The sequence below is a fragment of the Globicephala melas genome, chromosome 5 (assembly GCF_963455315.2).
Source record: "Globicephala melas chromosome 5, mGloMel1.2, whole genome shotgun sequence".
In the NCBI taxonomy this organism is placed as follows: domain Eukaryota; kingdom Metazoa; phylum Chordata; class Mammalia; order Artiodactyla; family Delphinidae; genus Globicephala; species Globicephala melas.
The window spans coordinates 21451524-21464379 of NC_083318.1; positions in this window are offsets into that span (position 1 = coordinate 21451524).

Here is a 12856-nt window from a genome sequence, read left to right on the forward strand (position 1 = left end):
ACAGTAACTGTATTACCATACTCACAATGGAATACTCATCAATTAAAAGAGAACTATGGATACACACAGAACATAGATAAACCTCAAATTTATTATGTTAAGTGAAAGAAGCTAGACTCAAGGGGCTACATACTATATGATCCCATTCATATGACATTCTGGAAACTACATGATGTAGAACAGATTGGTAATTGCCAGGGTCTGGCAGTATGGAGAGGTATTGACTGCAAAGGAGCACGAGGGAATTTGAGAAGATGATGGAACTGTTCTACATCTTACTTTTGGTGGTGGGGTGGATAAAGGACTCTCCATTGTTGTCATAACTCACAGAACTATACAGTAACAAGGATGAATTTTAATATACATAAATTATATTGTACTTTAACAGAAAATGATAAAAGTTTTATTATACAAAGTACACATCTATTAAGATCCATATATTCTAAAATGGCAATTTTTCACATTTTAATACTTCTGAAATTGCGAGTTATAATGAATGGCATTTAACATAATATCCTGGTTCCAGTGGGCAGCAGTTTCTTCTTAGTGGAACGTAACATAATGGTATATCTCAGAATCAGTGGTGTCTTCGATTTGATGAAATATGTCATGCACATGTACTGTTTCTAGTTGGTTAGGTTACATGCTTATTTTAGAAAATGTATAAAATATGTTAACGTAAAGGAAAAAGTAAAATTAGGCAATAATTCTAGAGATTATAGTATTACTATTTTTAGAGTACTGTATATTTTGTCTCTTTACTAAGCACATATATTTATGCTTATAATTTAAAGCATTTCTGCATTTGAAAAATAACCTAGGTTTGAATGCCACCTCTATCACAGAATAACTGAGGTGACACTGGGTTACATCTCTTACCTCTCTCAGCCTCAGTTTACTCAAATGACATCTGAGTTGGCCCTCATGGTTAGAAGACAAACATCTTCAAACTTTTTAATTCACTTATCTCAAAATTATTTGAAAAACTATATATTCTCTCATATATTTTTAATTGACTTAAAGTATCTTCTCATATCTTTAAGTAGATATAATTTCTCTAAAACTGAGAATAAAACCATTACTTCACTCTTTAAATGTACTGAATGGAGTTAAAAACCATAAATATGTGATACCCACCCTAAAAATACACACATAAACTGTTGTTCAACTGAAAATTAACATATTTCTCTTTTTCACTTAACTATGTAATTTCATTACACAGAATTTTACTGTAATTATATAATATTTTATAATTGAATGCCTTATATTGATCATATATTCCTGTACCAAAAATATGTATAGAAAATTAAAATTTGTTTTCTTTCTTGTGATCAAAAGACTCTAAATAGCTAAAAGTTTCTTCTGGATTGAGTTATCATTACAACTATTATTAGCTAATAATCAAAAGAACATACAGGTTACAAATTTTAGTTTAGTAATAATTAACTTTAAACATATAATTTTGCTAGACGTGTATGTCTTAGTGAGATGAATGGGGCTTTTTTTTCCAATTAGTTCAACTATTTATAATTAAATGGACATAATTCTGCATGGATTGATGTCTATTTTTCTTTTTTATAACTGGAATTACTAAATAACTTAGTTCACAAAAACAAATAGACAGAAATGGAAGTTTTGTTAGAACACTGGCTCACATTTCTTTGAACTACTTCCAGTTTCACGATCAAACAAAAAAAAATCACATGATCTATTACTATGGAGTTTTTAAGTAATAAGCTAAAAACTCAACTAGATTCCCATTCAGTTTTATGGAAAGTGATATGTTAGGAACTGTTTGATATGCAAATATACTTTTATCCATTATACTAAAATATAAATCTTATGTACCTTCTCAAATTCTCTTGTTCACCTTCTCCTTTCTATGCCTTGGTCAGCACTTTACTTACACAAAGTCAGTGCTCTACTTCCATACTTGGATGAAATACTATGTATGCTTCAAGGCATGGGGCCTGGTTTTCTGAGCAGCCACCAAGATGCAACCAAGAAGTGAGATCGTTACGGAGGTAAACCTTGACCAAGGGGAAGAGGATATGGGAGGAGGTCAAGGAGAAAATGTCCCCCTTCTTTCACGGTTTCTTATGGTTTATTTTGAGTTGAAGTTCCTTCTTTCAATCCTTCTAGAAAAGTCTAAAATACAGAGTGAACTGTGACTGCTAATGTCTCCTTTGTGGTTCTTTATAGTAACCAGTATAGCAACACACATCTCTTTGCCTCATTTCTCCTTTTCCCTTACCTTCACTGTCTTAGGCTTCCACTGATACCTCTCAAATAAAGTATTAGTCCTGTCAAGAACTGCGAAGGGTCTCACCTTGCTTGTGAGTTAACAAGTGAGCCTACCACAGTTTCATAGATGCTGGGAAAAGACACGAGGTCCTTGGTGGGAGACAAAGGACTTTATTGTTACTCACAGCACAGCAGGCAAGGTGAGCCTTATGATTATACTGGCTCCCCCTGCCAACCAAGTCATATGCAGACATTGCACACACAGTGTATTTGTGTTACAACTGAGAAACCACAAGCTTGGGAAACCCCAATATTTAAAGGGGTTGCTAGCAACTCTGTCCAACCTTTTCCCGACAGGGGAATATTATCTTTATTATCATGACATTATTCCTATCTTCCAAGGCTGTCTACTACGCAAACATCCTTCAAAACATAGACAAAAGCTGTCACAGATGTGTAGAAACACCATGGACAATTGGCCCCAAGAAGTCTTTTACTCTTTGCCTTCAGATCCACTTTCTAAAGGACCCAGCTAAGATATACAATCATTAAAGTCATTCATTTTCTCCATTTCTGGATATTTTCCAAATCTTCTTCTGCATCCTCACTTGGGCATTTTTCACTCTATTCTGTACTCTGGGAACTTGACCCCTAAGTCCCTTTTACCTTCAGTTGTGTTCAGCCAATGAGAGGCACCATCTTCAGGTCTGAGGGTGGCTGGTGAGGTTAGAGTCATTTTTGCCCTGCCCCCTCTCTGCTAAAGTCTTCTTTCATGTGGCAGCTGATCTAACAGCTAGTTTATAATTTTACTTTTGTTCACAGGACATAGAAAATGTTTAACTTTTTATTATCAAACAAGATGAGGAGTATTTGTAATTAGAACAAATTTATACGACATGACTTGGAAAAATTGATTTTAATTACTTTAGGTGACAATATATATTAAATCTGAAAGAAACCACATTAAAGTTTTATTTGGAGTTTTTTCCAATGTATTTTGAAAATTTTGGTATTTCCAGAAACATCCAATTGCACTGTTTAAAAAGCTTTCCTTCTCTATATTTTTTGGCTGTTCTTAGCTGCTTTCAGATACCAGAGAATAATACTGAGACAAGTGGAAAAAGATTTCCCTTATTTAAGAATGTAGAAAAGATCGTTTTTAAGCATTTAATATTTTTTAGTAATGTTCTTTCCTCAATGGACTCTTCCACAGAAGCCATAAATTCTTTGGAAATGGAAGAAGCAAAGCTGTATAAATAAAAATTGATATTATTCCCTTACCCTCTATACCACATATCTGATTTCACCTCATTCTTAAGTGGCAGAAATAGCAGGTTCTACCATTAGGCTTTATCCTTAACAGAAATATGAGCAAATTCAGGAAAGACTCAAAGCCCTCTAGGTTCATAGTGCTGTAATTAATCACAGCCGGAGGCTTCCCCTTTGTTAGATACCCAGAGAGGTTTACTCTTCAGGCAATATACCTTAGTAAGAAATAAGCTGAATGAGGAATTTGCATAGTCTTTATAAAGTAAGACTTGGGCTTTTGTGAGATAGGCTTGTTTTCTGACACATCACTTTCGGGGAAAAACTTCATATGAAAGTAAAGTATCAGGAAATGTATTGTTTTAAAACCGTTCATGCTTAGGTATCTTGGAAAGTCTTCCCATACTCCCAGGTAGATGACCACTGCACTATGCTATACTGTACTTCTAAACATTGGGAGGGATGCTAAAAGCTTATGAAAAATCTTGAGTTATCAAGTTACTGATTCACAAAAGCTCAAAACTACCTCAGTAAAAGGATAAAATCTATTTTTATTGCCCTGTTGAAAAATAAAATATAATAAATGTAATGTTTTAAACCAAAAAAAAGGGGCACAGCCTTAGGTAAATCCATATCATCCTACCATATTCCTCAGGATCAGAGTTCCCGTGGCCTTCCAACACTCTCCCACCTCTCTCCCGGGCATCCATGTGCCCACCTGCTTCACTTGCTACAGCAATATGCATTCCTCAGGAACTTGCCTGAATGGAGTGTGAATCAGTGAGCCCATTATTCCAGTCTTTTCTAGGACCTATTATCAACCCTCCTCAACTGAGTCCACAAAAACTGAATGTGGTAGGGGGTTGCAGACCCCTCTTGCTGCCTCGTTTTCCTTCTAGGCAATGAGAATGTGCATTAGACAAAAACAAAGAAAGCTCCTCTTTTTGCCACCCGGAAATATTGAGCAGCCACTATATCCAACGCCCTGTGAAAACCCTGCATAATGACTGGTTCTTTAAAGCACAGTTGGATTTTAACTTAATTGGTTTTATTTCATTGGGGAACTGTTTAGTGTAAATTAGCATGTTTCAGAGGTTCCAAGTATAATTTTATAGTGTTGAAAGGGGAGACTCCACATTCAAAAACTAAATCGCAATTAAGATTGTGCACCATTCAAAAACTTCTCCAATCCCTAATTAGGATACGTTGCCACCAGGTGGCAGAGGAATGCTTTCATTTCATGAACTGAGCTTACTGGAAAAACTAGTATTGCTATTTATTTTATTTGTTTGCTTTTTATTATAACCTAGACTCAATAATAACTAATGGAGATTAATGTTAATGTGGTATTAATTAATAATACCTTTTAGTACTAGTTAACAGAAATTGCTCTTCCTCTCTTTATCTCCATGGCATTTTGGGGGGTCCTCAAGACCCTTTCAGAAACTTCACAAAGTCAAGAATATCTTCTCAATATTGCAAAGACATTATTTGCCTTTTTCATTCTCATTTTCTCACAAATGTACATACAGCAGAGTTTTCCACAGGCTACATAACAAGGGATAAGATTATCATTCCGACAGTTAAAGGAATGAATGTATTATTATTGTATGTTTGTATTTTAATTTTTCTCATTTTAATTTCTAATGTGGTAAATACTAATATTAGCTATACAAACAGAAGTTCTTTGGGATCCTAAACAATTTTTAAGAGTCTAAAGGAGTCCTGATATCAAAAAAAAATTGAGAAACGCTACTCTAATTAGTTAATTAGCTTTAATAAATGTTCATGTATTTTTGTCTCTTCTGAGGACAGGGATCATGTTATATTTACCTTTGGACTCAATCCCATTGAAAATCTAGCACTAACCATACATAATAGATAATAAAGGTGTGCTAAAAAACAAAGTATTGATAGCTGGGAGATGTGAGTAAAATGAAACAGGTATTAATGGAGAACACATTTTTTAAGTTTACCTATTAAAATTAAATAATAAAATATTTAATTTAAATATAAATCTTTAGGTAAAATCTTAAGCTGAGTACCATTTGGCCCCTTTCTATTATTAATAGAGACTACATTAATGAATATATTTGTCTTCTCCTCAAAGATAAAATTTTTAAAAAGACATTTTTCATATTTGTTGGAATTTACTTTCCTATACATAACCTGAAAATGTCAAGTTTTGGTCCCAAAATACCTCTAAGTTTCCTCCTAATATACAGTTATAATAAAGTCCACTGATACCATATATCTTCTTCCTCAAACATCAGTTTCTCAGCACTTCTTATTCTAAAACGCTAGTCTGTCATTTTTTTTGAAATTAAAATACAACAGCACCTTTATATGGTAAGTATGATCTTGATGCCCTGCCAATCTTTATCTCTGATGCAAACTCATTTTTTTGAAGTTGGCATATTGTACCATGGAGCATCATATTCTGAACACCATTTTTTTAATCTATAAAAGTTATAGATTCTTACACAAAAGTTTTAAGTAAAACTATTCCAGTCACTGAGTTCTAATGAAAATATACCAGAAACCACCATAACTCAACAGGAAGTCATCCTTAATTACGCATTGAGGACACAAGAAGCATTTAAAGCATGTGAAAGAGATTCTTATAACACAACATCATGTGAATTGGAAACTGATTGCTTAAAACAGTAATTATATGAGATACTAGGAATTAGCATACTGAGAAGAGCATTTCAAACATAGCCAAATACAACTTGCTTTGAGAAAAGGTAGGCTAAGAAGCAGCACAGCCTTATAGGGATGGACCTTCAAGGCCGCTCCCAACTTTCAGGAGAGGATTGCGGAATGACTTACTCATTCTCACAACTCTGGGTACAAATCTTGATTGAGCAGGTTTTACTCAATTCCTATATCTGAAATACTTAAAGGAATTCTGCCTTTACTTTGTAAAATCCCGAGCTGAAACATCAATACTGACTGAATCCAAACTATAGAATGAGGAAAATATAAAGTTTTAATGAGCATGATTATGTATAGGAAAAAATCTTATAAATCATATTGTGTGATTCTTCCATTTTCCCTTCATTCAAGCTAAGGAACAGGTAATACTCTTAACCTCAGGTAGAGGCTAATAAAATGTCTTAAAAGTCAAATAATTTCTTTTTTTTTCTTTTTTTTTTTTTATCACACAGGGGTTTTACTGTAAACTAACTTCCTCTGTATTCCACACCATTCATATTTCCTAAAAGACTTACTAGAATTGTTACTTTTTTAAAATCAGGAATTGATAAGTACCAAGTGTTCTTAGGTTACCCAACTGAAACCTCTACGTTTCAGTTTTATTTAAAGATTCACCATAAACAATTCTATAGTTTCTGAAGTTTGTTCTTAGTTGTATAGAACTTAATGAGCTTCCCTCCCATCCAATAAGTGCAGTAAATTCTTGCTGCAGCTGCTCACATGTAAGGAATGGCACCTCTATTTGTGTGGTACACAGCTTTCAATTTCTTTTTGTTCTGCCTATAGGCTCTCTGGGTTTCTCTATGAGGCCTAATGTAATCTGTCTTTTTTGTGTTTGTTTGTTTGTTTGTTTGTTTTTGAAGCCACTCACCTTGTTATCTGCTCCTATACTGCATCAATGAGACATGTTATATAAATGTTATATATTTTTGGTGAGATTATTTTCCTAAATGTTTAACATAAAAAAGTGTCACTAAACCCTATTAGTAATAAATTATGATTCCATGACATTCTCTGAATCAAAATCCCCTGTAAGCACTGAAACTGTGAGGGGAACCAATGACCAAAGCCACCAGCCCTGGTCAGGCACGACAATAACCACTCCCATGAGTTCTCTTACTACAGGAGGCCCTGGAACCAACAAGGTACCCACTGACCGGCAGAATTCAGGAAAGGTCAAAAGGAGAGAGGAGACGCCAGTCCACATGTCCTACCAACCTCCCAGAATCTTTCTCGCTGGAATCCATCTTGGCTGAGTGATGCGCGGGCCACCAGGAAGGACCCTGAGTCAGAACGATTGGCCAGAGACAACCCGGAAACTAACCCCATTACCATAAAACCGAGACTGCGAGCCACGTGGCAGAGCAGTTCTCCTGGGTTCCCTTAGCCTGCTGCTCTCCACCCGGGCAGCACATCTGTCTCTTTGGACAATTCATTTCCGAGTGCTAGACAAGAGCCCACTCTCAGGATCTGGAAGGGGTCCCCCTGCCTGCAACAAAATCATTTTATGCTCATTGTAATGTGGACAATATTTAGCTTTTTTTCATCCTGCCCCTTCACAGTACGGAATCCGTGTTCCCAGAATACACTTTTTTTTTTTACATATTTTCAAACATACTCAGGTTTCCAATGGCAACTTAAAGGCCTTTTAAAGAACTCTGAACCCTTGTTTATTTCCATGTACAATAACAACAAAACAGCAAAGCATGGAAAATAATGAAAGATTTTGCCATTTTTACTTCAAAATCTATGAGGCATTCTTAGACAGAAGCCATTGGGCACAATTTTTGTTTACCAAGTAAAAGGGAACTCCCTACACCAGGAGGCTTAGGACAAGGTGCCCAGCTGACTCCTTCAAGCTCATTCAATGCCGAGGTGCTTTTCTCTTTGCATTTGAAAAAATAAAGTGAAGACCTGGCATATTTATTCAGGTTATTCACGGAAAGCAAAATTCTAGTACTAACAATAAAAGGAGACTTAAGACTATGTTTATTAACCAAATTTTCTGTTTAATTGCCCTACTCCCCTTTTCATTTTTGGTTTAATAACAATCCTATAATTTGACTGCCCTCCAGGATACCTAAATCCCTCCAAGAACAGAGCTGGGGAGGCAGAAAATGAATAAGAAAGATTCGGGCTAAAGCCAGGTAGCCTTTACCTCTTCCATTCTCTTCAAAGTATCTTATTGCTGTAGGGCAGTGAAGGCTAATTAAGGATTCACATTTCCAGGCATCTCCCTTTCCCCCCTGGTTTAGCACCAAGCATCAGGAAACCACTCCTGGTTGTGCTTTGGAGGGCAGTGGGGTGGGGAGGGAGTAGCCCACCATTAGAGTAACCAAGCCCAGCAGGGCCTCCCTAAGCAGCTGGAAGAGTGGAACTGATTTGTTTGGAAGCACTGACAAGCCTAGAGGGCAGAAGCTGCTGCCCTATAATTGCAAATCACTCCTCAGTCCTTCTTGGGGTATGTCATTAGCAAGTTATAGGAAGGATTAACTATTCAGATTAAAAGGGGTGGGAAGACAGTCCAAAAGGCTAAAACAACTAGCCATACATGAAATAGAGTATAAAGTCAATAAAGGCTGTTGACTGACTTGATGATATACATCTGTCTTTTTAGTATGGCAATTCTTTAAGAGGAAGAAAAAAAACCATTCTGTCAAAACAACACAATGTGTGAATTCACTTAATACAAATGAAAAAGATGATAATCACAAAGAGGATGATGATCAAGGATGGTTAACATAATTCAGGTACTTTTTCATCAGAGGTAAGGTACCTTACCCATGTCAACAAACACAGAATCTTCTTTTTTCCTTTCTTCATCTATTTCTAAGTGCATGAGTTTCCTCATGGATATTCATTTGTTCAAAGAAGCAAATATAATAAAAAATGCCTGTTACATGCAAGGTACTAGGCTAGTTATTAAATACAGAATAAAAATAAAATAAGATGATTTTTATGAAAGCACACTGATAGTTGTAACATGCTATACAAATGTTTGAGGTTGTTATTACTACTACAAAGATTTATGTGCTTTTACACAATAAAATTTGGTCCTCTTCTGGGGCCTAGATAGGCCTAGTTGGAGCCCAAGGCAGATGCTGATGGGCAGGGACCCTCTGGAGTCAGGCTGCCAAAAGTGGAGCACTATCCTGAGCGCATTGAAGCTGAACAGTAACCAGAGGGAGGATCCCAGATATAGGCAAGAATGAAGTCTATGGCTCATTGGGCCATAAATACTCAACTATAGTCTAAAGAGCAAGATCTAAGTGAAAAGAGGCCAGAGTGATGGGAATAGGTCAGTATGGGATTTGATGTTATCCTATTTACAATTTAATAAGTTCACCTGAAACTAGTTCTAAATACTGGTAGAAGATATGGCACTTCTGGGTCAGAAATAAAAGACTTTACTACACACGGCACAGGAAGGAGCTCAAGCATCCATCTCCCTTGCTTTGCCAATCGCCCTGGGGCAATGCAGAGGAGGGCTCAGATGGATACACACGCCACTGACCTTGGAGAACCCACCATTGTACAGCAAGAGGTAAGGAATGTTACTCTTTGTCCCAGAGGAACATTACTTCATTCCTCAAGGTTGTTCCCTGAAAATAAAACCCGAAGAAATGGCCCAGGTAGAGAGCCCTCATGGCCTCGTATTCTTGGTATACCCAGCAACCATGTAGGAACATGAGAAATTCATGAGGTGTATCTCCCAACAAGTACTCCACATCAGGCAAATGTGTCAGATCTAAGATAGTACAAAGTGAAAGGATGCTGGCAGCCTGTTTATTTCTAGCACTGGCTGGTGGATTTGCTGATGAATTAAAACAGTCACCTTTCAACCCTACCTGGACATTAAAAACAGAACATTTAAAAAATCCACATCCTAAATATTCTGATTAAATTGTGGTCATGTGGCTTGCCATTTTTTAAAAATGACTCTAATGTACAAAGTTGAGACTCCTAATTTAAACAACCCTTGTGGGATTAGATCATGTGTCCCCATCTTCCTGAATGATAAGAATCATGTACAGAAATTGTTCTCAAACTTTAGCATGCATTAGAATCTCCTGGTGGGCTCACAGATTGCTAGGCTCCAAACCCACAGTTTCTCATTCAGTAGGTGTGGGGTAGGGCCTGAGAATGTGCAACTCCAAGTTCTCTGGTGATGTTGCTGCTGCTAAGTCTGGAAGTACCCTTTGAGAACCACTGATTTAGAGTGATGCCTCTTAAACCTGTACAAATACGAGGAATACTTATTATAAGGAGTACTTATTATAATGCAAATTATGATTTAAGTCTAGGGTGGGTTCCCAGAGTCTGCCCTCGGATGCTGCCAATACTATTGGTGCTTGGCCCACATATTGAATAGCAAGGGGTTCCAGTTAAAAATATAAAACCCAAGGCCCCATTCCAGACCCACTGAATCAGATTCTCCAAGGAGAGACCTGGGCTACACGACCAAACACCCCAGGTGATTCTTCTCAAGACAAGAAATCTTTGTAATCTTAACGTTGAATGCAAATAAAAATAATATGATCAAACCTGAACTTTCCATTAACTTATATGCAGTTCTAGATACATTTCATTTTATGATTTATGTTCAACTGGCAGTAACTCTTAAGTCCCAGCTGAAAGCTTGTGAAGGGTAGCAGAATATGCCACCCCAAAAATATGTCACTTTGGCTTAGAATTATTTTGAGCTGAAAGCAATAGAGAAAAAAGCAGATACAAGAAAAGCTCTCTGCCCTCCCCCTCGACTTGTCTAAAAACAAGATATATACTCTCTACTAGAAAGGAGGAAAATTAATCACCAGAAAAATTCTTGACCCTTATCAGCCTAGAGATGGCACCAGAGGAATGTACCTAACAAATCTTGCTAAAGCTAGCCTTTATATACCATTAGTTTCCCCATATATTTCCCTTCCCACAATCTGCTGCCCCAAGAAGTTCAAAGTCCTCTTCCCTTCTCTTGTCATTTCTCTAAAAATGTATCCTTCTTTTGTTAAGATGTTATTTCCGCCCATGTTCTAACCATCCCTTTAAGTTACTCACTGCTGGGTGTTCCCATGTTTATGCACAATGCACAGGTTAATGTGGTACCCTTAGCACAGTTTCAGAAACACGAGAAACAGAACAGAATAGCTTCCATTAAAGCTAGTTTGTGTTACTATTGTTTTAAGCCTCAGTACTGTCTCTCTCTACAAAATAATTTAATATCTGCCAATAAATGCTTAAATGCACTGAGTTAGCAATGCTAAATATTTATAAAGCAAATACTCCTCTTTTAATACAAATCACTTCTCAATTAATGTTTATTAGACTTTTACATGTTTTTCTTAAAACACATGTCACTGGGGCTTCCCTGGTGGCGCAGTGGTTGAGAGTCCACCTGCCGATGCAGGGGACACGGGTTCGTGCCCCGGTCCGGGAAGATCCCACATGCCGCGGAGCGGCTGGGCCCGTGAGCCATGGCCGCTGAGCCTGCGCGTCCGGAGCCTGTGCTCCGCAACGGGAGAGGCCACAACAGTTAGAGGGCCCGCGTACCGCAAAAACAAAAAACAAACAAACAAAAAAAAACACGTGTCACTGAGTCCTAATATTTAGAAGAACAGCGTGTTTAAAAGAAGAAAAAAAAAGGAGAAACAGAAAAAGCTAAAGTATATTTTTATTATTCTTATGATATTTTTACCATGGCTCCCTTTTTAAATCATTTCTATCCCGTACTTTGTTCATAACTGTCAGTGAGTAAAATTTTTTTTTCAAGACTTTAGCAAGAAGCTGAAACAAATTTAAAGCGCTTTGAAGTCAGTAGATAGGAATCAAAACATATGTCTAATTACCTCTGATGAACTTCAGTATGAAATATATATTAAACATGATTTATTCTCAAAGGATTCATTTTTATGCTTGGCATCACAATTTTTTATTAAAGCAGACAGCAAAAGATGAGGTTCACAAGATGACTAAATAACGAAGCAGAGGTATCAACTGAAACACACGTACTTTGGAATCTATAATTTTAGCAAATGTCTGACATACACAAGTATGGAAGAAAACTTTTGCCTTTGCAGGATCTAGATGAAGAGTAATAATTCTGATGCGGTGTCTCTACTATTCGAGATAGATTAAAAATCAATTTTTTCCTAATCTTCATTAGTTTCCAGGTTTCTCTCTTCTAACTCAATCAACATTTCCTACACAGACTAAACATACATCCTCATCTCAGGCCTATTTCTGGAGCTTCAGACTCACATTCTCAGCTGTTTATTAGCTGTTATTTCCTAGCTCACCTATCTGAACCATAAATTCAGCTTATCCTAAGCCAGTTTAATAACTTTCTCCCCCAGAGGAGATCCTTCTCTGGTTTGCAGGTAATAGGAATTCTTTTTTTTTCATACCTTCATGTTTATAATCACTGAGTTATTTTCAACTCTTCTTTCTACTTTGCCCCTTAAATTCTGGCAGTCGTCAAGTCATGTAGCTTCTATCTCCAAAATATTTCTTGCGTTCTCTCTCTTTGACCCTCACTTCCTCTGTCTTTTTTATGCCCTTCTTATTTCTAACTGGAGCTCCATAACAGGGGAGGGAGGAAGAAGTGCATCTTCTCTTCTCCTGTCCACTCTGG